Source organism: Macaca nemestrina, chromosome 5 (genome assembly GCF_043159975.1).
Source record: "Macaca nemestrina isolate mMacNem1 chromosome 5, mMacNem.hap1, whole genome shotgun sequence".
In the NCBI taxonomy this organism is placed as follows: Eukaryota; Metazoa; Chordata; class Mammalia; order Primates; family Cercopithecidae; genus Macaca; species Macaca nemestrina.
In genome coordinates this window covers 116,701,227-116,728,143 of record NC_092129.1, presented here as the reverse complement: position 1 = coordinate 116,728,143, position 26,917 = coordinate 116,701,227, and the positions used below count along the sequence as shown (strand labels likewise).

General features: G+C 34.1%; 1 protein-coding gene and 1 long non-coding RNA gene across 5 annotated transcripts in view; one reads left to right on the top strand and one right to left on the bottom strand.

Moving 5' to 3' along the window:
- LOC105479493 (adhesion G protein-coupled receptor B3) overlaps positions 1-26,917 on the top strand; it is a 735,858-nt gene that overhangs the window by 593,355 nt on the left and 115,586 nt on the right. The window lies entirely within an intron of this gene.
- LOC139363066 (uncharacterized) lies at positions 3,598-26,148 on the bottom strand. Its single transcript, XR_011622955.1, has 4 exons — positions 26,021-26,148; positions 16,992-17,037; positions 10,213-10,299; positions 3,598-3,731 (listed from the first exon to the last, which is right to left on the bottom strand). It is a non-coding gene; the product is annotated as an uncharacterized lncRNA (long non-coding RNA).

The following is a 26,917-nucleotide window of genomic DNA, read 5'->3' as shown; positions in this document are numbered from 1 at the left end:
ACTTCTTAGGGCAGGACTAGGTTATACTCTTTCTTCAATCTCTTGCAAACATATAGTCTATGTATAGTAAGTAAATAGTAAGTATTATTAAATGAATGAACTAAATTTGAATATATTTGTGCTTATATCTATGAATCTAATAGCTGTCATTAGTCGTCCAAAAAGCAGAGTCCCCCACTCTAGACAAGATCTCAGCTAATAGTGATAGATTATTTTTCTAGGGCCTGTTTTAGCTCTAAGTGATTGATGGCATGCTTTAAATGTGATCTGGCCCCTGGATTTTAGTTAAGGAGATGCTGAAAACTAGTAATTGTTAATCTTTTTTCTTCATAAGAATATAATGTTCATAGCCTTAAAAAGAAATGTGTTTAGTTATAATTCTTCTCACCAGAGACATATCCTGCCAATAGTGTCCCAAGTGTAAGTCTATTATGTCGCAAATGAATGTGTGATTTTAATGGTCGAGGGTAACACCTATTTAGATTCATTAAAATCTAATTTGTTGACTTGCTATGATGTTTGTAAAATGATTTGAATGTAATAAGCTTATGTGTGATTCACTTGGTTCCATTTTGAACTATCTTACTAACTTAGAGTTCTTCTGGATTCCTGAAAACCTTCATCAAACCAAGAAACATAATGGTTGGCTAGCTTCTTCATTTCCCCGGGCTCCCAGCAATAAAAGATGATTTCCCAAAACAGATTCCCAATGAAGTGAGAGACAGTGAGATAGCAGAGACTCTGTTGTACTACTATAACCTCCTCATACCTCGATTGTTCATTTCCAGTTTTGTGTGGTAAAAGCCAGAGACCACATTACTGTAAACAGGGCAAAGATCAATATGAAGAATGGGCTCAGGGCAAGCAAAGAAGATGAACGTGGAATTATTTGACAATAGAATTACTGAAATGATTGAGATGTCAAGAGCTCAGTGACCTTGAGGGACAAGGAAGCAGTTTGGACATTCAGTGAGTATTCTTAGCTTCAGCTTCAAAGCTGATCAAAACTGAAGAGTGAGCACTCACTCAACAGGGGAGAAGCAGAACACGAGTCTCAGCCTAGTGTGCAAGTGATTGCTTTGACAATGTCAGGCCTACTCTCATTAATTTTTGTTCATTTATGCTGAGGGAGTTGTACAAAAGCCAGACAATGCAAAGAAACCCCATGACTTGATTAATTCTACTCTCCATCCCCACCACCCCTGCATTAGGCTTGGCCTTCATGATTTCTCCCTTTGACTACTATAACGTTCTTCTAACTTTCCTCTGCAACTAAAGCCTTTCCATTAGCCCATCCTCCATATCACTGTGAGAAATATCTTCAATTTAAAGAAAAAACAAATACCTGATTGCATAATTCCCCTGCTGCAAACTGTATGATGGATCTGTAGGGCTTATGAGATTAACTCCATGTTCTGCATATCACATGCATTCAGAGCTGCCTGAAGTACGTAAGTTGACTTTGTGGGAAATCAAAAGGGCACTCCTTCAGGGCAGATGCAGATGAGTTATAAAATCATCCTCTACCTCCAGACTAATATAGCCTCTAGCAAGCCTTCTGGCTTGGCAACAAGAGCTAGATTTCAGCATCCCCTTTCTGTTCCCTGCTAGGGACCCTCTCTATGTGCATTCCACCTTTCTTATGGCTATGGGAGTTCCTCTTGCTTCTGTGCTTTTGCACTTGCTTTTTACTCTGTCTGATAAACTCCTGCCACACTTCAGAGTGGACTTATGCAAACCATCTTAGCTCCTACAACACTCCTTTCTGCTTTCATAGCATGTGATACATACCTCTATTGTTAGCACCAATCACCTTATTCTGTAAGTGATTAATTCCTGATCAACCCTGCCCACTGTATTGTGATTCTCAAGGATAGTATGTCTCTCTTTTTACTGGATTTAAAAACCATTAACACTAGTACTTGTTTTATACATGGCATGAAATTAATAAATGTTGAATGAATGAATGAAGTGATGACTATACCTATTGAATGAGGGATAATATAATAGGAGTATAGCCACTTCATCTTTGGGGGCCCCATTTGGAATAATTGCAATAGAGGTCAATTTTTTTTTATTATTGTTGTATTGTTGTCATTTTATGATGATATAAGGGAGTTGAAGAAAATACCAAAGACCTACAGAAGATTTTTGAGACCATCCTTTGATGAGAGATGGTTGAGTTAAATCAGATCTTATCTTTATGTAGAGATATCCAAAAGAGAATTTGAGAAATTGAGTGTCCTTCCAAGAGTCTCACAGAAAGGTTGAAGAATATCTGCTTTTCTCCCCTGAAATCAAACCAGTAGAGAAATTACAAATGTCTCCCTATGTATTATTTTTCACCTTTCCCCTCCTTGGCACATAATATGAACTGGTCAGAAGTTTGGCTAATGTCAATAGAGGAATGATGTTGGAGTATAGCTGATAATGTTTATGAGAATTCTTAATACACTGTAAAATACTGAAGTACCAGATAAACATCACAGAAAGTGAATTACTTTAATTTACAGATATTCTCACAAAAAAATGAAAAGCCATTGAGATAAGATTATAATAGAATTTTCAATGGCCCATGATATGAACTTTGAGACTGTGCCTCTCAGGGTGAATATGAGGTGAAGAGAGTAGAATTTAAGTTATCACTAAAGATCTTTTGACCAAAGTAAAATTTGTCTCAGTATGACATTGGAATGGTGTGAATAGTGTAGCAGATAACTCTTTTGACAAATGCTCCATAATGTAATTCAGAGTCTAGCAAACTTTTCGTGTAAAGGGCCATATAGTAAATACTTTAGGCTTTGTAGGACATATGCTATCTGTTGAATCTATTCAGTTCTGCTGTTGTTGCTAGAAAACAGTTATAGAAATAAAGCAATGGATGTGGCTGGATTTGGCCTGGGACCTAGTCTTAGGCAATTTTGAGCTTTCTAGAAGTATCTTGTGTGCATACCAACTTCAATGTAAGGTGAGGCCAGCCTATTTCTGGGCTGATGCTTTATGTAAAAATAACCTCCAATTCTGACGTGTCTACCCAAGGGTTAGCCTGTGTAGCCTGCAGAACTGGAACAGAGGACCTTGGCACTTTCTGAAAAGGCTTCTGCCAAGATGAAAAGGAGTGCAAAACACTGAATTTCTTCTTCTTTTCTTTTTTTTTTTTTTTTTTTTGAGATGGAGTTTCGTTTTTTCGCCCAGGCAGTGGTACGATCTCAGCTCATTGATACCTCCACCTCCCAGGTTCAAGCAATTGTCCTGCCTTAGCCTCCTGAGTAACTGGGATTACAGGTGTGCACCACCACACCCAGCTAATTATTGTATTTTTAGCAGAGACAGGGTTTCGCCATGTTGGTCAGGCTGGTCTTGAACTCCTGACCTCGTGATCTGCCCACCTTGGTGTCCCAAAGTGCTGGGATTACAGGCGTGAGCCAGCGCGACCGGCCGATTTTCTTCTTTGGAGCACTCTGGAACTTATCACAGAATGCCTTCACTTATGATGCCGATTGTTTACCAGTGTATAACATTATGGAAAAAAACAGGAATCAGATCACTCACAACCAAGCTGGACATTTTATAAATTGAAGAAGTTAAAAGTAGCTAACAAATACCCAATGCATGAGACAACAAAGCTGGCTGTCTTTGTAGAAGAAAACTTCTTAATGTACAGCAGTATTTGTTAAAGCCCTGATTAGAGAAACTCTTTCATCTGACAGTCTTGGGCAGAGAAGTAACATCTGAAGCAGAAAAGAGAGATGGCAGAGTTAAGCTAATTCCCAATTAAATTCATGCATAGGCAGAGTTCTCTTTTGACCTCTCTGCCTCTATCCTATCTCACCCTACCCTAAAATTTGGATTGTTATTATGTATATCAAATCATAAGCACTGCTATAGCAAATCTTGGAACTAAAGACCAAACACTAATGCCTATAATAAAGAAATAAGCAGATTAAAGTCCATTTTTTACTTCTTTTGTGATAGCTAGTCAGTTAATTTTAAATCTTAAGCCTTGAAGAAAGAACTAGGCATATGATAGAGTTGATTCTAGGTCTTGACTATGAAATTTAAGATGTATGAAATTCAAAGTAAGTAAATTAAAATATTTATAGTTATCTTAGGCTGCTAGTGGATCAAATCAAAGATTAAGACTTCAATTGTAATGTAAATAAGAAATTACTAGCTTTAACAGTAGACATATAAGCAGAAGAATTTTAATTTGTTAATATTTGTGATGAGGGCCTGTATAAGTGTTCTTTGTTAAACTACAGTACACATAGTTTTCGTATATCTCTATAGATGTGTCTTTGGTAGGTGATACATCAGTGTATACATGCAATCAGGACTACAGAAGGTTTTGAATGAATCTTATTTGTATCTATGTTATTGCCAATTAAATTCTATCTGTAATTTAAAGTGATTTTTCCTAATGAATAAAAACGTGTATTGCTTTTACAAAATACAAATTAGTTCTGCTTTTTTCATTTACTTATTTTTGTTTATTTTCTTTGTATTAGAACTAAGACCATCTATTTCTCTGTTTAGAAATTTCTGTTATATATTTTCAAAATCTCCAAAATAAAGCTAAAAGGTGAATTTTGTATACCTAAGAACAGCATCCTTTATTACAACGAAAAGGACAATCTGTCCTGATTATCTATTGCTATGTAACAAATTACCTCAAAGCTTAGTAGCTCAAAACATATTTATAATCCTCACCACTTCTATGAGTCAGGAATTTAGGAGAGATGTAGCTGGGCAGTTTTGGCTCAGAGTCTCTCATGAGAGTACAATGAAGATGTGTCAGAGCCACAGGAACCCAAGGTTTGCTTGGAGCTGGAAGGATCTACTGTAAACAGACCCATCGTTCCAGGTGTGATGGAAACTTCACTTATTCCAACTGAAGTACTTTAAACTCGACTACTTCCTGGGCATGCACCACTTGTCAAGTTACTTAACCATTCTTCACTCACCAGCCTAGTGATCTTTTACAGTTATAAATCATATCATGCCACTTGTCTGTTTAAAACCCTTCAGTGAATATAAGTGAAGCTTCTATTATTACACTTGGAATGAAATCCAAACCACATAATATGGCCCACAAGCCTCAACATGACATGGGCCTATGTACTTCTTTCACCTCACTGCCTCATATTCATTACTCTTTTCTCTCTGTATATTTCTGTCACAGTGGCCACCCATTAGAAATGTTGTAGGGGTCAATAAACCCTTAGTCAGGTGACCATTCTTCTGGTTTGTACCTGTTGCCCTGGTGCAACTAGTAGCAAGACCACTTTCAAAAGCATCTCATCAATTATATGCTTTTCCTAGCATCCAGCTCTTTTCTCTGCCTCCTAGCTTTTTCATATTCCTCCGTTATTAGTCTTCTTCCAATCTTGGGCTAGCCTAGTTAACTTACATTAACTTACGTATGTTCTGCAGATAAAATATAATCGTCTTAGAGAAGCTTTCCCTAAAATCCTACTCCTCTAAAATGAGCACTATCATGGTTTTTCCACTAATCTGTCTAGGAATCGGTTTTTTTGTTGTTTTGTTTTGTTTTGTTTTTTCACAGCCATTACTTTACTTTGTAATCTTATTTTAATTAATATCCAGAAGAGAAAGAACATTATCTGTTTGATTTGCACTGTATAACCAGTGTTGAATACAGTGCCTGGCACATAGCAGACATCATTACATATTTTTAAATGAATGAAGGAAATAGCTAAGCCTCAGATGTTTTTAAATCTAGAAGCAAGGAGGAGATGTTATAAGAATCATGTAAGATTGCACCAAGGACAGTATCTGGCACACAATATACTTTTTTCTTATTAAAATAGAGTTAACAAAAAATTGCATATATTTCAGACATACAAGATAGTGTTTTGATATAAGTATACTCTAATGATTCCCACAGTCAAGTTACTTAACATATCCATTACCTGACATAGGTACCCTTTTTATTTATTGTTTTCAGGACACTTCAGATTTACTCCCTTAGCAAATTTCAAATATGTAATACATTGTTATCAACTAAGTTACTGTGCTGTACATTAGATCTCAAAAACTTATTGGTCTCATAACTGGAAGTTTGTACCCTTTCTAATTGAAGTTAAATGTATATACAGTGAAATGCACAGTACATAATGTGATGAGGCTGGACCAATATATACTTAAGTAACAAATACTTGATTAAGATATGGAACATTGTCATCACCCTAGAAAGTTCTCTCTTGTATCCTGCCAGTCAATCCCCATCCCCTCATTGGCAAGCATTGTTCTGATTCCGGTCATCGTGAATTCATTTTATTTGTTTCAGGATTTTATTCAAATGAAATCATACCATGAGTACTTTTTCTTCTGACCTCTTTTGCTCAATATATTTTCTTTGAGAAGCAACTATATTATTGTATATATTAGTAATTAATTATTTTATATTGCTGAATATTATCTATTGTATGAATATATCATGATTTGCTTATCCATTTTCCAATTGATAGACATATTAATTGTTTTTAGCTTTTTGTTACTATGAATAAAATTGCTTTAAAATTTTTGTAAAAATCTTTGTATGGACATGTATTTTCATTTCTTCTGGGTAAGAAGCTGGGAGTAAAATTATTGAGTATAAAGGCAGGTTAGAGTATTTTTAACTTAAAAGAAAAAATACAAACTGCTGAATGGTTTTCCAAAATGGTCATACCACTTTGTACTCTTACCAGTAATCTGTGATAGTCCCAGTGTTACCTATTCTTGACAACATTTTAATTTACATTTCTCTAGTAACTAATAAGATTTAGCAACTTTTCATGTCCTTATAGGCCATTTTACATCCTCTATTGTGAAGTGTCTGTTCAAGTCATTTCTCTCTTTTTTATTTAGATTATTTGGATACAAATCCTTTGTCATTTATAATTTTTCCTATAGCTAGCGTTTACACTGCATTAACGGCATCTTCTGCTGAGTAGAAATTTTTAATTTTGTGAAGTTCAGTATATCATTTAAAAAAATAGTTTGTGTTTATGACTCCACTATAAAAGATCTTCATTGCTCCTCTAGGTCATAAAAATGTTTTTCTGTATTATCTTGTCTATATTCTAAGCCTTCCCTTGTCATCTTAGCTTTTATGTAGATTTATGTTTCAAACAAAGTTAATTTTTGTGTGTTATGTGAGGTAGGTCTTGGGGTTCGTTATATTCTACATGTATATCCAATTGTTCTGGTAGGTACCGTTTGTTCAAAAGATTTCCTTTTCCCATTAAATTGCTTTGGTAGTTTTGCAAAATCAGTTGACTGTATGTGTGGATCTGTTTCTGGATTTCTATGTTGCTTCTGTGATCTATCTTTCCTTATGTCAGTGCCATAATCTTTACTACTATAGCTTTGTACTAAGTCTGGAAATCAAAGAGCTTGAGTTCTCTAACTTCATTCTTCCTTTCCAATATTATTTTGCTTAATCTAGGTATTTTATCGATATTTGTATAATCTAGGTTCTTTGGGTATTCAAATACATTTTAAAATCAACTTGCCAATTTCTACAAAAAAGTGTGTTGCAATTTTCTTAGCATTGCATTGATTGACTCTTCAGGTTAATTTAGCTAGGAACCAATATATTCTTTTGATAACTATTATTAATCATCTAATGGCAATGGGTATGAATTGGTTTCCTGAAATAGAATCATTAAGTTGTTGTGACCAATTAGATGAGGATGCTGAGAAAGAAAGAATGTCACAAATTGCAGTGATTTTGGACTCTTATATAATGCTCATTATTAAACTAAAGAAGAGTTGAGAAATTAGGAGTTCATGGAGAGAACTACACACTGCTCTAGGGCAAATATTCTGCTCCAAGCAGTTATTTCCTTGATCTTATTGTCTTTCAATACTCTGTCTTTTGGATATTTTATGTGATTGCTTCCTAAATATATTTTCTAAAGCAGAGTATTTTCCTTCCAAAATACTATATATTTTCAATATATCAAACATAGGATGCAATTATAGATTGATTTATTTTCTTTGAATTTCTTCAGCTTGTTCATTATCAGCTGAGGGCAAAAATATTTCTAAGGTCAAAAACTCATGAGCCATTTTTTTCTTTAGACATATAGAAGGTCATGCCACTTTGACTAAGCACAAATAGAATATTTGTAGAAAGTTAAGAAATGAGCAGCAATGTTCCTTTCCAGGCAGTCGGAGGCTAGTGGCACACGTTTTACGTGGAAGCAGAATATTTCTGAAATTTAAAAAGTAATTTAAAAAGAGCACAAGGACCAGAATATATGTCAAACAAGTACCCTTTAACTTCATTTACAGTAAATGAGAGCATGTTTTAAAAGTCTTTAGTGAATATTCTGTATAGAAACCATTTGTGTTTAAATTTCACTGATTAGGTTTTAAAAAGTAGGTGGTATTCTGTATTTGGCCCCTTTTAAACTGCTTAGGGTCAAAATATCTGAAAACAGTTGCTCTTTTGCCTATTAATTCAAACATAAGTGCTATTATTCAAAAGGTAAAATAAGGCATTTACCCATGTGTTATTAATATAGCCTGCTCCTTTTTACTAACACAGTAATCACATGAGTATGCCTATTATTTTTTTTTCAAATACTAGAAAGGATTCTATTATGTATAATTTGTGTTTTATTCTTAGAGAACTTTTTCATTTATCTCTGTGAGGCTGTTTCAGTGATATGAAAACATGAGTATGTAGCATAACTATCTTTATGTTTTTTCTTTTATTTTTTATACTATCAAGAAAAAATGATTCATTTTCTTTATTCATTAAATCTCAAAAATATAAATCTTCCAATTATGTTTAGATATATCTTATTGATTATCTTTCCTTATTCAATTAGAACTGATTTTTTAAAAATACCTTTGTATTTCATCCTGCACCCATCACAGCCCTCTTCATTTGGCTGTATTAGTTATTGGTTGTACATAAAAAGAAAATGATGTTTGAGGTAAACAAAATCCTGTTTACCTATTTCCACTGCTAGAAAGTGATGATAAACTCAATTAAGAACAATTGGAAAAAAAATACCTTACACAGATGGGGAAAAAGATAATTATTTTGCATTTTGTCTTCTGATCGTCTTCAAGATTTAGTTGGCTGGTCTGCATTAGTGTCTCAAAGGGAGATAGTATGAATTTTGTCAGAGAAGTGTGTTTTCAGTGCAGATTCTCCCCTGGAGACCCATTTGTAATTTCTTTTGGTGATAATAGAGCTTAGCTACGTACATCAAGGGAAAACTAGATTCTTTAGGGTATCATGCAGGGTAGCTCATCACAGTATCCTCAGTGCTTGTTGGCAGACCTATTTGTAGAAACATGGTTGTTATTCTATAGTGGAGATTGTTGGAGTGTGTTTATGCAACTTTCCCAGTCTCATGTCCAGCTATGAAGAGGATCCTTGTTAAGCTTCCAGAGCCCATTTGTCAGGAAAGAAGGGAGAATTTGAATGAAATCTCTGCAGCTAGCAATATAAAGAAGAATATCTTTAAGCTCCATTTTTCAGAAATGAAATTGTATTCACAGAGAAGGATTAAAAAAAGACAACTATTTGTGTCAGTAGGGATAATTATAAGAAAAGCAAAAGAATTTCTAGATATTAGAGGAAAACTAGCAAGTTACAGAATTGAAAGTGATGAAGAGGAGCAGATTTTTATGCCTGTAAAATCTCATTTGGCCATGATTATTTGTGCTTTGTTTTTGAAACTTGGAAAGGACACGAATAATGTGTAATGTTGGTGTCATTTCCATAGAATACTGACAGAGACTTGTCAACATAAGAAATATCTGCATATTGAATTCACATGTATATAGAAGTGAAGAACGGTTGAGAATTGTACTGATTATAAAAACATTAGATGCAGTTAATGCATTCAGCAAAGGGAAAAACTGCAAATTCGTTAAAGAAATAAATTACCTTTATGTATTTAAAATGTTGAGGCTTAGAACCATTTTTCTAATGACAAAATGGTATATAGTCCAGAGCTCCAAAGTAGGAATTATTCAATTCTTATAATGAAATGTTACAAACATTTTTAAAAGGGTGACTTATAATGGGAAATACATTTGAGAAATGAAGTGCATAATATGGAAAAGTATACTAGGACAATAGTGGTTCCCAACTAGGGTAAAAGAGACAGGACATTTAGAAAAACCATCTGGAGAGTTTTCAATTCACCTTCCCCACGCCCTCTCCAAATTCTGTTATACCTTCAGGAGTTGAATGGATAGATTAAAAATGCTCCACAGGCGATTCTGATAGACATCTCGTTAGTTAAGAACCCCTGCCACTGGAGCCTGCAACAAAAAATAGAAAGCTAGATAAGAAATAGAAGACTGAAGTTCACCTGTCAGTACTTCTCCTGTGTTGGTCTATTCCATATAATCTACTTACCTCAGTTGTACTGCATGTCAAATAAGGATAAGAATATACCACAGCAAAGTTATAAAGATTAATATTAAACACTTTGACCTTCCTGGAGAAAAGCACATGATATTAAGAGAAAGGAATCCAGCAAAGCCAAAAATATCGTATCATTTCAAATTTGCTTAATAAGAAAATGAGTCAGTACAGTGTAAATTAATGCAAGTTCTCAGCTCCAAGCAGATGAGATTCAGCAAAAGCTGGGCCTACAAGAAGGATAATTTTAAGTAACATGGAGCTTAAAAGTCTTCAATAATTAACCTTGTTGCTGCCAATTCTATCAGCCTTCCAACAACATTCTTTAATATTTTCTCCTGTGTTGATGTTCAAGAACACATAGTTAGTTTTAACCTTAAAATTTCTAAAACGAACATGTTTGTAGTTTTTCTCCTTATTCTCTATTCACGATAAGATCTTAGAGTTTAATTCAGCAAATATGTAAAATATTAATGATATTAATGGACTCAGATATAAAGACATTGTGGATATATCAGAGATTAATAAAATAATAGTAATTGAATTATTTAAGCTGGATAAGCTTTCCTTGTAGGTTATAATAAGCGTAACTACAGAGTTACAATTAATAACATAAGAAAAGTTAGCCAAACATTTTTAAAGAAAATTTTGTTTAACACAAATTCATATAATCAAAAACCATTCTTACGTAGGGATACCTTGTATAAAGTCTGTTTTAATACACAAAGTTGTGTGTGTGTGCACAGGTGATGTGATTAGTGCTCAGTTATAGATTTTTCATTTTAGTAATTCTCCATTTTATGATGGAATCGAAGATTTGAAGGAGGAACATATTAACAGTCAACTTTCTATTAAAAATTAGTTTATTATGTCATTTTAATGCATAGTAGACCAGACTGGATGAGAACGGCTTTGGGGTAAAATATATTGTCTATGATTTTACATGGTAAACCTATATACTTTCATACATTTCACTAAGTTTTAGGATCCTACCTTCCAGAGGTCAATAATTCAGACATAAATAAGTAATAGACCCTCCTGCTGTAAGTGTATTTACATTTCTTCAAGCAGTGTGAGGGAACTGGCGTTCCTCATTGGAAGCAGAAATAAGCATTAAATTTGTTTTAATATTAGGACTTCCTTCTAGACACTATTTCAGAGACAACTTGGCATAGCAAAAATGGTTCTTGTCTCAAATCCTAATTCTGTCACCAGTCAAAAGATGACTTGGGCAAGTCTTCTAGCCTGTCTCTACACCAGTTTTCTTAAGAGTTAATGGAATTATGTGTGTATATGTTTGGTGTCTGGGGTGGAGTATGAAAAGAGTTGGACTCTGCTAGGAAAGGTTAAATAAAAACCATCTTTAGTTACTGTATAGCTCTACGATTCCAGGATTCTTACCTAGGGAGAATCCTATAATTATTATTTATATTCTAATTTCCTACGTCCTGGGATTAAAATATGGACATTAGCATTTGCCATTGTATTTTTTCACAATTTATTGATGATACATTAATATACTAAAGATAGGAATTATTTTGTTTATTATACATCTAAACTAATCTAAATTGTATTTAGGAACATTATCTCTCTGCAAATGGACCAAATCTGCCCTCAGTTTTTTACACAAAGATCCTTCCTAATGTCAATTCTCAGTAAATACAATGAAGAACAAAATTATGTCTAAAATCATAGCAGTTCATTTGCTTTCCAATGTTTTTATCATCACCTCCACATTTTTTTACCACAGGCTTTTGTATTTGAATAATTATATGCAGTTACACTATTGAATAGAAAATTGTCACACACAAAAATACAAGGAAAATGGTAGCAGCAAGGCTAATCTATAGCTGCGGCCTTTCTTAATGAACGTTGCTGGGAAACTTTTCAGAACCCTGCAGGGAAAGGCATGTTTTTGTAAGAAAAAGGTCTCAAGCTGTTAGAACTGATAGAATTTCAGAAATGCCATAAGTTCAGCTTGCAAGAGATTTGTAGGTTTTATAAGCAGAATGAAAAAACTTCTTCAAGATACTTCTTTAGAATCTAAGTTTATACAGAATGAAGAACTATCAGATGTAAAAAAGGGAAAATAGGTTTCACTCCAAAGTACAGATACAGGGGCCACTGAATGTAATGGGAATTTCTATATAAATATACTAATTTCCATATATTTAATTTCATCTATTTGAAAATTGTAGAGCCTCAGTGAAATTATTTCAGTGTTTGATATAAGATATTTTGTATACTTTTTTTTCAAAAACATTGTAAAATAAGAAAGCCCTAAATGAGTACATGTATGCATAAATATGAATCTATGTCTCTTGGGATAGAATTATCTTCTAAGCTATTTTGTGCAATAGTATCTAACATTTGGGTGTTCATGGTAAATATTTGGTTTATGTTATATAGTACTTATTTCAGTAATCCAAATTGTAAATGAAGGCCAAAGTATTTTTACGTTTCTGAGCAAAGAATAGTTTTATGGTAGATACTCAAATATGACCAGAAAAACTAAAAGTTAGGTAAGAATTCCAATGGGTATTGGTATTTATTTATTAATACTAGAATAAAAATAGGTTTATATAATATTTTGTAAAATAATTTAGGTCTAATTTATGATTAGAGGGTCTGTCTTTATTAATAGGTTATAAGCATAATCAGCATTAGCATGCTTTGCCTTTAATGAATTCTGTATCTCTTGTTAATACATAAATATGTTTTTGGAGAGAAAAGTATCTTAATGTATCATAAAGGACAGAAAATAGTCATCCCTATCTTGTCTTTAAATCAACACACCTTGAATGAGGTCCAGGCTATACTGGCTTTATATCAAATTCTGGTTTGTGCTATAGAAAGCAGTACTTAGAGTATCACTATGGTTCATAGCAATTCCATCTTAAAGAAAAAAGCATAATTTTATTTGCCTGCTTATTTTTAATTCTTCACTTTGTTTCATTTGTTTCTAAACGTATTTAAATTTTTGACACCTTGGGCTGAAAGTCCTTCAGTAAAGAGATATGCAGACGTGAAAGCATGTGAAACTCAAATACTTTTGAGAAGGAGGTGTTATTTTTTTCTTCATCCTTGTTCCCTTTGGTCTTATTAATAACAATTCCTTCCTTACTAACATAAATGTTTTTCTCTCAGTGGGTGGTTAGGACCACAGTCATGATATGTTACTTCCAATTGCTCCTATGTTTTCAGAAACTTATCATTTATTGGCAATTTCTCAATATTTCTCTCCAACCCCATATGAAAATTCTAAAAATTATGTTTTGAGCATAATACGGTAATTCCCTCTTTTGTCTCTGGTTTTACTTTCTGTGATTCCAGTTACCAGTGGTTAATGTAAGATATTTTGAGAGAGAGAGAGAGAGAGAGAGAGAGAGAGAGAGAGAGAGAGAGAGACCACAGTCACAGGAATTTTATTACAGTATATTGTAATATTTCTTCTATTACATTATTATTGTTGTTAATCTCTTATTGTGCCTAACTTATAAATAAACTTTACCGTAGGTATGTATGTGTCATAAAAAAAAAAAAAACATAGATAGGGTTTGGTAGTATCTAGGTTTTCAGGGATCTACTGAGGGTCTTAGAACATATTCCCCTCCCATAAAGGAGGAGTACTGTAGTGTGTTTGAGATCTTACACATAGCGTTTTCTAAAAATAGATGTTGCATTTCCGCAAAAAGGAACCATTTTAAATTTGCTTAACGGAAAGAGTTCAGAAATCTGACTCTTTATTGAAAAGTAAAGGTCAAAATCGAGGTTACCTGTAGGTATAATTTATCTTTATTAAAAAGTGGCTCTCAAGAGATACTAAAGGAAACGATAAACACCACTTTGTTATGACTTCCTTCAGTTCACTGTCTTTAAGACAAAGACATGAAGGAACTCTGTTTTAGTATGTTAATTTTTGCAGACCTAGTGCTGACATCAGTGAATGTTTTTTACGTTAGTATTGATGTCCATAGGGAATATAAATCCTTATTCTCATTCATATGCTATATTTCAGATATATAATTGGTGATGATACATAAAATTTCTCTCAAGTTTTTCTTCCAAAAATCATGGTGGTGAAAAGAGATATTTTTGCATAATGGCACCTAAATGACTTTTGCATTTTGACACAAGAAAGTTGGTGACTCATGAGTGCAATCACTGTCTTTCTTAAGCATCATTCACATTTCCTAACAGCACAGTGTTGGACAGTATGCTCTGGAAGCCACAATAATCTAACAGAAACACGTGTCGTATTTGCCTTATGTGCAAGTCTTGCATGTGTTAACTTAATGCCTAGAAACTGAGGCTAAATTTGAAAACTACAGCCCTTGAATTTCCAAGTCTGTCTTAAATGTGGGAGGGTCAATGTTTGCTTTTGGATTAATTTGGGGAGGCTTCATGGAGAAGTAAAATTTCAGGCAGATTAAATGCTAAGGGAGACTGATGTGCTGTCTCACAGTAATTCACATAATGTTGGAGAGAGTCTTAATGATTAACTTTATTCAAATCTCTCATTTTACAAATGAAGAAACTGAGGCATAGAGGGCTGATCAAAGCAAATACAATGATTAGCAGCAGAGCTGAGCAAAACTCAGCTTCCTCGTTATTTAACCCTCAGGTAAACTTCATTTCGATATCTTCTATATACATTTAACATATTCCTTCTACTCAATACATATCCTTACATCTCTTAATAGGTAGTTTAATTCCGAAGTCCAAATTCTAAAAGGATGAAAGGACAGAAATGACTCATCCATCGATGGATACATGTATTGCTGTCCTTATTCCCTCCTTATCCCCATTTTTTTTTTTTTTACCAAATCGAAGATAGACACTAGGAGAAAACTATATCCAATTAAAATTTCTTGAAAAAGACAATTTGCAAGGTGAGAAGGAAACTCTCTAGGGAAATTTATTTCACTTGAAGCATGAAAGTTAAATAAAACTAGGATATCTGTGATCTACAGACTAAGGAGATTTATAACTAGAAACCGCCATGGCTATTTCAAGCCCAGCGGGTCTTTGCTTTCATGTGCTAAAAACTATCAGTGTGATCAGTTTTAACTTGACCTGACAATCTTGAAAATCTATTCTTTCTAATTCCTCTTCTGGTCTTATTACTCTGCCTTCTTAACTATATCTTTTATACTTTTTTTTCTATTCTTCTTTATGTTAAAACCTTCTTTCCCACTAGACAGGCATGTCTTCCTCATCTCCTTTTTTTTTTAAATTTAGATTTGTGCAATAACTTGAGTATTTGACTACCAAAGCTATTATAGTGCTGCACATACTATCTGATTACCCTCCTCGGACTTGGACTTGCATTCTCACTCTAGGTCTTCTCAGAAATATGCCTATGAATGAGTCTCATCCAAACTACTCCACGCCCCCACCTATCTTATCCTATAGGACAACTACAGAAATGAATTGTAATGAGAGTTCTTTTCAACATTAAAAAAACGTATTTACACAGTTACTGAGAAAAGAAGTGTATCTGTTTGTCTGTAAACCAGCTATTCTATAATACTCTCAGAGTTTTGTTCATTTTTGTATTTTATTGATGCATTAAATTTCTGGAAAGTCTGAATCATTGTTCAAGAAACATAGTTCCATTGGTTTATTCCCAAGGAAGTTCACTGTTCAAAATATTATTAGCCTTCTTTCTCTCTCTATCTCCCTTCACATTCCCCGAACAAGACACACACATATGCGCACATTCTCTCTTACTGAAGTCTTTCAATAGGAACAAATAAACTGGAACATTGCCTCATACGGTGGCTCTCAATCCTGGCTACTCATCAGAATCACCCATAGAGCTTTCTAAAGCTGGGAGTCCTGAGAATCAACCATGAAATTCACTGAATTAGAATTTCGGAGGGTGAGTTCAGGGAACCAGAGTAGTAAAAATTGTCACAAGTGATGCTCATATGCAGCTAGAATTGAGTCACAGAGCTTATAATAGACCTTATAAGGTGAACAGAGATGATTTGACTCAGATGAAATAGCTATTTTTAAATGTAAATGTCTTTACATAGCACCATCCCACCCCTAACCCCCGTCCACAAGAAAACTCTTTATTAGTCTGACTAAAACTGATCCCACATTTAAACAGCCTTGTGGGTCCTGTTCTTATCACCCATGTTCCATATAGGGAAGCTGCCCAACTTTATATGATTTTCTTAAAATACTCAAGTCCCTCAATTTGATTAGAATTTAACTTAATTGTGAAAGCCTCTAAATTGAATTTGATTTAGATGGAAAGTTACCAAATCACATGTTCCAAAAATAAAGAAATAATTTTGGTCCAACTTTGTAAAAAAATCCAAAATACTTCTTCTCCATTCTAATATCTTAAACTCCTGAGGTCATTGACTAATTTTAAAAATAGAATTGCTCCTGGCCACTTTGTTTCTATCTTTCTATTTCTCCCAAGTGCTGTCTCCACATGTGTCCTGAAGCACATTTCAATTAGCTTAACCCAGATCTGTGATGGACTGAGGTAAGCAAAATGCCCTCTCTCAGTAATAACTTGCTCATCTGTAGAAGACAAATGACTCTTTCAAGGAAAATGTAGTTTGTTTACCTCAGTCTCTGCTTCATCCCATGCTCATTCTTTACATGCTTAATAACTGAAAAAAAATACAGAAATGATTCAAATCACTCGAATTCTTTCGGAAAGTGTATTAAGATAAAGAAGAACTTACAAGAACTTTCTTACAGTTTTGTGGGATTTTATTTCTTTGTTTTTTGAAAGGGCAATCTTTTATGTCAATAAGTTTTATTGTTTTGGTTTTGTTCTGCTCGATAAATCTTTAAAATGAGTAAAGAAGAAAAATATGGTTCACAGCTACTAACATGAAATATTTACTTAATAATTAAAGGTAATAATTAGATATTTGTGTATGTATCTTCAAAGGACTGTGTAGGGTGTTAATTGTCTCTTATTGACAGTAATGGATAAAGAACAAAATCTGAATGTTTTAGCATGGCTTCTTAAATTTAATTCAAAGGAACCTATGTTAGTATTTCAATGTTTATGTGTACTTTGCCATAGTTAGGGAAGATAGCCTAAAGTCTCTTGAAGCTTTAGTTAGATATGGATAGAAAATTACCCCTTGAGACCTAATACAAATTACTATTTCTAGAAAGTTGGCATAAAAAGCTAATCTCTGTCCACAAAAGATTTATTATGACAGATAATAAGTGCCATTTATACTATTTAGGGTATTAATCTGTTCACCAGTTTCAATGTTATAGTTTAGTAATATACCCAATAATCATTTCCTATTGGATTATTTTTAAAAGTCACTTTACATATCTGTACGTGTGCATACACAGATATATACACACACATATAAATATATTGATTATATATAAATTGTCGACCTCAACAACAAACAGAGAGAGACTATGTAAAAGAAAATGATGTTTATTTGGAGATATAGCATTGCAATGGGAATCTGCATGCAATAGTAAACTACATGCATATTCAGAAATGTAATGGAAGACAAAAATTTTTAAAAAGAAAAATGAGGACGATTATATAATTGTTTTGAAATGTTTATCCTTGGCTACAAAGATCAATAACAAGGGTGATACCAGTCTAAGGTTGTACAGGTAATTGCTCCGCAGTGTCCATGCAGAAGTATTTTTTTGTGTAAGGTTGTGATGGCCTTTGTGCAAGACTATGATTTTCAGAGTCTTCTGTAATAGTTTTTATTAGTCATACAAGCATGAGAACCCTCTCTTAATAGCTTTCCCCAACTCTATTTGTCTATTTGTCAGTGCGAGGCTTTTAAAAAAATTTTTTGTTTCTAACATTTGCAACTCTACATTGATTCTGACAATTTTCACATTTCCCCCTTTTGATCAAGATCTATCTCATAAAGCATCACTAGTCAATCTTGCTACTGTTAGGTTCTGACATTCCACACTGCTAAGATGGACCTGTCCAAATTGTTGGTCTTGTCCCACATTGCGGGGAGTGATTGACAACTAGGAGTCAGTATCAAAACCCTTTAAGCCACATTTGAATTACAAGACAGGTTTGAAGGGAGTGGTTCTTAGGCTACCTGGAGTCCATTATTAAGTTCAATATTGTGTGTTCCATAATCTTCTCCCATCATCAAAAGTGCTGAACTAGCATTAGTCTGTTAAAATTTGTGCTTCTGCAAAAATCTAACAAGTAAAAGATGCAAAGTTTAAAAACGGGAAATACAAAGTAAAAGTAATATTAGAAGGCAATCCCAGTTTGTCTAACAGTTTTGAGCTATGAACCTAGGCTGAAAGACAGCCAATTGAACAAATCAAATCACCATAGGGAATTAAATGAAATCTGTTATAGCCATTTGGCCTATTTTCTTATTCACCAATGGATATCAAAGTATCTCTTGGTCAGGTTGTTTCAAGTTATACAAGCAGAAGCTACTAATTTCAATTACAACATCACACTGCCAAGTGAAGAAGGTAGGTGTTGACAGGAGTAAGAGTCTTACGATATTGAGTTTTGTTCCAACATCTTGAGAAAAACTGTCTACAGAGCAAAAGCATCAAATTTCCCTCCCGGTTTCCTGTTTGAATGGCTCTGATCACGACACCTAGCAATTCGGTGAACTTTTTGTGTGGCCCACATGTCAGGCATGAGTTGTTCCTTAAAATTCTTCTAATTTCTGCTTATAGGGCTTTAAGAACAGAGGTATTTCCATTTTTAATAATTTTGTGGAAGAAAGCTGGAGTAAAGAAACCTAGAAAAATTCAGCATGTATTCTAGTCTATAGAAAGATAATACAAACTTGAAAACGATGCACAGGGAATTGAATAGTACAGTGGTAATATTTGGATAAATAATTACAGAAATTTGTCATATAATTTTTCCAATGTGTTTTTATAATGTGCAATTATAATATATTATGTTTTCTTAATGCAAAATTATAATTTTAAAATCCAAGTTCATAATATAATTATTTGAAAGCTAAGAAATGACTATGTCTTATTTTCTTGAGCATTATTGTTGAACTAAGTCTTCTCAAAGAACCTGCTTCTTTTTGGATGAGTAGGAAGTCAGGTCCAATGTATTACATTAAACAGTTTTGACATTATATCCAGTTGAATTTATTGCTGTTCCTGTTAGACTTCTCTCTAAGCAATCACCGCTTTGACAAGATGACCTCTCTAACATTTTGAGGCAGCCGGAGGTATGATTTGCTTTCAGGCTCCTAGGGCATTTAAGGCATCTACACACAAGTATTGACATACTCTGGCCAAGGGGGCCTGAGCCCTTTACTTCTCAGGCCTTAAGACCCCTTGCTTTCAGCATGGAAGCGATTCTTTGGGTAGAAACTTCATATTGATTTTCTGAGAAATCAATAAATTCATTTAACTTTGCTCTTCTGTCATTCATGATTACTCTCTGTTCATTAGAGAAAAGCCTCTTTTCACCTTGACTTTATCACTACTTTCCCTGTGTTGCCCATTCCAAAATAGGGGGCTGGCTGGGACTAGGGGCAGGACTGGTTAATAGCTGGAGTGCTTTCTTTGGGCCTTGACGTTTTCACCCATAAAATGAGGTGAGCAGATGATCAAGGAGGTTGTTTTTGGTTCAGATGTTTCACAAGTGCACTTTGAACTACTACTATGGCTACTTCTACTCTTTATATCATCATCATAAATATTATTCTTTTATTTATTATTTATTGAGCATTTACTTTGTGCAAGACACTATCCTAAGTATTTTATATAAATCATCACATTTACACCTCAAAACAATGTAATACAATTGGTTCTTTCATCCTCCCCTTTAGAAATACAGAAGCTGAAACCTGCAAATGTTAAATATCTTTCCCAAGGTCATGTAACGAGTACAAGTCAGAATCAAGTATTGAACTTAGGTTTGTCCAATTCCAGAAACAACATTCGTAGTTCAAACAGAATACAGAGGCGTTTGTTCAGAATAAAACCTGAATAAAGATTTCGTTGAAAACAGGTGTTTTTTGATACCTCGTTTTCAGAGAACAAAAACATTAAAAATTTCAAACATTTAAAAATGTTTCCAATGTAAAAAAAGATTATCTTAAAATGGTAATTTCTCCTGTAATTTGAGCTAAGCTTGTATGTTCATTTTAATAAAGTGGTTTGTGCTTATATTTGCATGTTCAAAATTAGTTATACTTCAAGTAGTTCCCTTTAATCAGAATTTGAATTGTATAAATGCATATCTGTCAAATAATTTTTTTATTTCTTTTGTTACCAGTAAGCCTTGTTATTTCTAAGAGAGTCAATGCTAACATTTAGTGTTAGCACTAAATTATTTACATTTCAAATAAAAGAATATCGTGACTAATGTGTCCACAGCAATAATTAGTTTATAATATCATATGATTTCATAAGTAAGGACTAAAATGTGAACCAAGAAGTGAAATTCATTATTACTATATGGTTTATTTAGTTTGCCTGTCATACTCTTGATACTTTAGTTTTATCAAATAGGATTTCCTATATCATAATTTCCTTTAGAAATTGAAAAACAAATTAAATATTGTAAAAGCTACCTTATACTTTACTGTCATACAAAATCCTTCTTCCATCAAATATTAGAAGCATCTGTATTATTAACACATAGTAAAAACTGTAAAATTAGATACTTGAGAGCAATTTTATTAATTAAGGGAAATATTTTTATAACATAAATGTATAAAGTACAGTGTTTCTTATCTTTATACCTTGGCTTATCAGAGTTGCATGCATGGCTGTGGCACTTTTTGGAGTTTGGGGGATGGGTTTATTTCAATTAATAAGCATGGTTTCTCCACTATGGCTGACATTTTAATATTAGACTTCCAGCAGTGAATTCTTGTCAAAAATGGTTTTTAGATCACCAGGCTTTCCATGATTAGAGCTTTTGGTACAGAATGTCAAGTATATTTATCAGTTAAATGAATTAATTGTAAATGAACATACTGTTGGTAACACAGCAACAAGAAGAAAGGCTGTCACAGAGAAAAATACTGGGATTTGGTATACTCCCTCTGCTCTTTTAAACATCAGTTCTTATTTGGCCAGTGTCTCTCATGTGAATTTTAGAGAGCTTAGTTTCAAGAGGAAACTTGTAAGCATGATTAAAATGAAATTATAAATATTTTAACTATAAGATGTACCAGTCTATAAGGCTTTAATATTGAGAAAAGAAAATAACACTGCGTACTATTTTGAAATAATCTATAAAAATAATCAAATTGTTCTTTAAGGAAAAATGAAGCTGATTAAATACATTTTGCTGAAGAGGAAATTAGAGTCTGTAAAGACTGAGTAAAACTTCAAATCTATGGAGTCAATCAAACACATAGCCCCTTTAAGTACCAACTTGTACCTTAAGCCATAATCATATTACAGATCACAGAGGCTGGGATCTCTAAGTCTACTCACTACCCTGCTGTTTGGTTAAGAATGACATTTTCCCCAGGTTCGTTTAATACAATACACAAATTGAATCAGTGATATGTATACATTTAAGTTGATTTTCTGTATATTTCTGTCCTTGTTTTTATACTATTTTACAGTATATGTGACCAGCAATATTTTAAAGGGAAAAATGTATATAGAATATGCATTTTTTTCAAGCAATCCATTGAATTGGTAGTATGACATTGTGCTTTTCATTGATTTTTAGATCAGTGGACAATATTCTCCTTACAATGCTCAGTTACCATAAAAATATAATAATTTGCATTAAATTAGGAAAGTTATAAAATGTATCATTAGTGGAAAAACTCTCCAGAATTGTTTTATGAAAAATAAGAAGAGTATTCTTTAGCCATAGGATGGAATAACTGTGAGAATATGTAAATACGAAACAAAGCTGAGTGATAAGGAAAGCAGGGCGCAGTTAATGTGGTTTTCAGGATGGTGGTTACCCCAGGTTGAGAGAGCTGAGGAGACTGGTTGGCAGAGGACAGATGGATATGTATAAGATATTTTCAAGGCTCTATTTTTTATATTAGGTGACTGAGTCGTGGGTAAATGAATGTAACATTATTAATACATTCAATAAATGAATGGCTCAGTGAATTAAAAAGAGAGTGATGCATAGATCAATGATAAGATAGTTTCATAAATGAACTATGAAGATTAATCCAATATTGATACACCTGAGGTCAAAAGGGAGAAAATTAAATTGCTTAAAATGCATTCATCTAGATTTTTTCTGTTTGCAGATAATATTTTTGGTAATGTGTTTATAAATCAAACAGTAGGCATCCAAGTTCCCTTAATTATGTAGCGTCATTCTGAATTGAGTTTTCTATTTAAAGATATCTCGTGTAAAACGTATTGTCTAACTTGTTCTAAGTCAGAAATGTAAACATACTTATCTCTCTCTTTTTGTCTCTCTCTCCCTCTCTGCATCTCATTTGCACTTGAAAGTTCATGAACACACACACACACAGACACACCCCTTTCCAATTACAGGATGAAATGTTATAATTAATATTTGTTTATTCAGATTTTTTGTTTTAGCCTTATTGTTTGGTTTTTGCTTTCTTAAATATAAAAGTTTATTTCTGCCTTAGTAAATATAGTGTATTAAAAACATATGAGTTTTTCCTTGCTTATAAAATTGCAATGTAGAAAAGTACCATTTCTTATTGTTGTATACACCATTCATCTCAAATTATCTGAAAAATAAAAACTAGCTCACAAGAAAATTCCAAACACATTAGGGCAAAAAAAAATAGTTAAAAATAACATAGAAATTAACAAAAATGATGTAAAATAAAAGAGCAAACACGCACATTCACACATGCACACGCTGCACCCACACATACCTCCTGGGCAATTGACAGGCACAGAAACTGTTGGTCCTAATAGTTGTAGAAATTTCCATCTGAATTTGGGATATGTTCTGAGATTTATCTTTCATCCCTCACCCCTCACCAGGTGCTAGGGGTTCCAAAACAAATGGCTTTCATTCCCTGCCCTGCAGGATATGGGCAGGTCAGCAGATCATTAGGATGCAGTGTGGTGGTTATTGTCCAGCTCAAGAGAGAAAGAAGTAAATAATTCTGCACGACAAAAGCAAGAATGGAAAGGAAAAGTTAGAGAAAATTTCATGGAGGACATGAAATTAGAAAAGTATTTGACATATAAATAAAATTTTCCCAAGCGAAAAAGACGTAACTGGGTAGACAATAATTAGCACTGCACTGCAATTCCAACACCAAATGTGTAGGGAAAGGAAAGGAGGAATCTGGAATTGGATTGAGATGGGCCTCAAATGTCATAGAAAAAAAAGAAAAATGTTGGATCTGAACTCTAATTTAGAAACACAAAGTTGACTAAAATACGAGGAATGAATTAGAATAAGGAGAGACTGGAGATAGAGAAACAAAGTATAAGTCTGTTACAACAGACATAACAGGTGATGACTTCTCAAGTAGGGTAGCCACAATGGGATTGGTGACTTTGGGCAGCAGAGGAAGACTTGCCTGTTCCCAGGCAGCTAGTCTGAGCCAGGCCCATAACAAATAAGTTTTGAATAATTCCGTAAGTCTGAGATGTCTTTATCTATTTGCTTTATTACCATTTTTGTTTTGTTTTGTTTTGTTTTGTTTGAGAAGGAGTTTTGCTCTTGTTGCCCAGGCTGTAGTGCAATGGCGTGATCTTGGCTCACTGCAACCTCCACCTCCTGAGTTCAAGCAATTCTCCTGCCTCAGCCTCCTGAGTAGCTGAGACTACAGGCATGTGCCACCATGCCCAGGCTAATTTTTGTATTTTTAGTAGAGACGGGGTTTCACCATGTTGTCCAGGCTGGTCTTGAACTCCTGACCTGAGGTGATCCGCCTACCTCGGCCTCCCAAAGTGCTGGGATTACAGGTGTGAGCCACTGTGCCTGGCCCTATTACTAAACTAAATTCTCTCCCATAAAAATTCACTTCTGTGAGTGTTAGGTCTCGGGTTCTGCTAATGGAAGTTTACTGTTTGCAGATGGGAAGGCATCTAAATTCCATATATCAAATTCAGTTCTCCTATCTTAAAAAATGCAGCCATGTAGACTAGTGATTTTATTGGCCACACACAGCATGGTAAAAAAGACAAACTCGTGCAGTCTAGAAAATGGAAGAACTGGCTCTAAGTAGATTATATTATGGATCTGGAAATCCTTTGTGTTGGCTGTTTGTAGTTCTCAATAATTTTAAAACTCATATCAACAGTTAGGACTGGGTGTGAAAGGATAAAGTCTGGAATTGAGATTAGGAACTATAAGAATCAAAAGCACTTTCATCCCTTGGTTTCCATCATTTTCTTTGTAGGTCCATTTTGGAAATGTTTACATGCTAAACACTTAATGATGTGGCAGCTTTCAAGTTTCTTTGTGTGCCTCTGTAAAACCAGCAATGTCAAGGGAAAACAAGACAACCTTGAACAGTTGTGGAAGGTTTACAGGGACTTCAGATGCAATGTGGTTCTGCTGCTGCTAGCGGGAGAGGGTATCTGTGGTCTACTGAGCTTTCCTCTATGTTTCCGCCATATGGACTATGATTCTAGAAAACAGTCTGTCACTGGGGGTAAATTCTCACCAGTCAGCAGCCACCTGAGATGCAGTTAGAAAAAATAAAACAAACAAAAAAGCAAAACAAAAAAAATCACTGAAATAAAAAGAATAGCTCTGGAAGCTGATCTGTCTATATGGGAATTGGTGTGGAAGTGTGGTGGTAGTGGATGTCTTCAGGAGGTAGGGGAAAAATTGAATAGAGACATCCAAGGTCAACAAATCTCTATGTAAACCTGAAAGAAGCTGAAATAGGCATTTTGAGTAAAACAAGGTCAAGAAGATGAAAAGATTACCTATACACCGAAGTGTATACAGTTCCAAGTTGCACTTTAAAATTTCTGAGAAGAAAAAACAAAAATCAATGTTTGCTATGCCGATACACAAACCTTTCACCTCTGGGAAAATTCTTTGGATTCTAAGCCAAACCAATTTTGTGAGTTTTACCCTTCAATCCTCAGGTCACAAACAGCTAAACATTTTTACCTGACTCTCAGTGTTCATGCCAAGAAATAAAGAATGTTAGAGTTCATTACCGAAGCAGCGGGCAGAGCATGAGATAATTTTTACCAAGAAAAAGGTTGTCTCTCACATTGGTGGTTGCATTTCCTTCCTTTCTTCCTTCCTTTTTTCCATCCTTCCCTCCTTCCTTCCCTTTTTCCTTCTTCCTTCTTTCCTTCCTCCCTGCACCCCTCCCTCTTTCCATTCCTTCTTCCTTCCTTCTTTCCTTCCTTCCTTCCTTCCTTCCTTCCTTCCTTTCTCCCTCCCTTCCTTCTTTCCCTTCTTCCTTCCTTCTTTCTTTCCTTCCTTCCTTCTTCCTTCCTTCCTTGTGTCCTTCCTTCATTCATTGTTTCCTCCCTTTTTCCTCCCTCCCTTGTGTCCTTCCTTTATTCGTTGTTCCCTTCCCTCCTTCCTTCTCTTCCATCCCTTCCTTCCCTTTCTTCCTTTCTTTTTTCTTTTTATTCTAGTAAAAACAGAGTTAAGTCTAGTGGGAAAGGTGAGCCTGCACTGAAAGACTGGCTCTGAAAGAACCAGTCAGGCAACAATAAGGTGCTTAAAGGTCTTCTTACCTCTTTCTTTCCATCTGCTTCTTGCTGAAAGAGGGTCTTTGCAGAACAGCAATAAAACATCAATGGAAACTTGGCCAAAGAATGAAACTGAGTCTTCGAAATGTAGTGATATACTACTTGTGCTTCCCCAACCCTCCTCATCCCTGTTTAGGATTTTTCATTTGGTGGATTCTATTATTAAATATTACCCATCCTCTTGGTTTAGAGGAGTGTTGTTTGGCCCCCTACCACCACTTACCCAAGGAAAGATAGAACAGAAATATTTAAAGGGAGCATTTTGATATAGCATGGCTTTGCTGAGAGTTAACATCCCATGCTTCTAGTATATTTTCCAAGTCTATGATGTAGGACTGAGAGGCTGAGAGCATTGTGATCTCACTAATATTACCCCTTCCCAGAATCTCACAGATAGACTACAATGAATAGGTTCAATTCCTTATGTAAAATTCAAAGGCACTTCACAGTTTGAATTTTCATGACTTTATAGTTTCTTCCTTCATCTTTATTCCAACTAAAATTTGTTAGAAGAAAAATGTTTGCAAGTCTAATATTATTTGCATTAAAAAAATAAAAAGAAAAATAGGTAAGGAGGGAGGGAGGAAGAAATGTTATGGTATTAGCAACTGTAATTCCTCATTGGCCTAGAGATTTTAACTCTAGTTTTTATGCAAGGCGTTTTTTAATTTCACTTTTTTGGGGGAGGCAGTAGCTGAGATTAATTATGTATAATTATATTATTATTCCTCTTTTCATGAAGTCATAAAAATACATATTATATAATCATAATATATGATCCAGATACCAGTATAATATGCAAAAAAAGTTTCCTATAAAATACATGCAATGATCTGTTATTGCATTATTATTTTTAAAATATATTTTTGTTATAGAGGACAC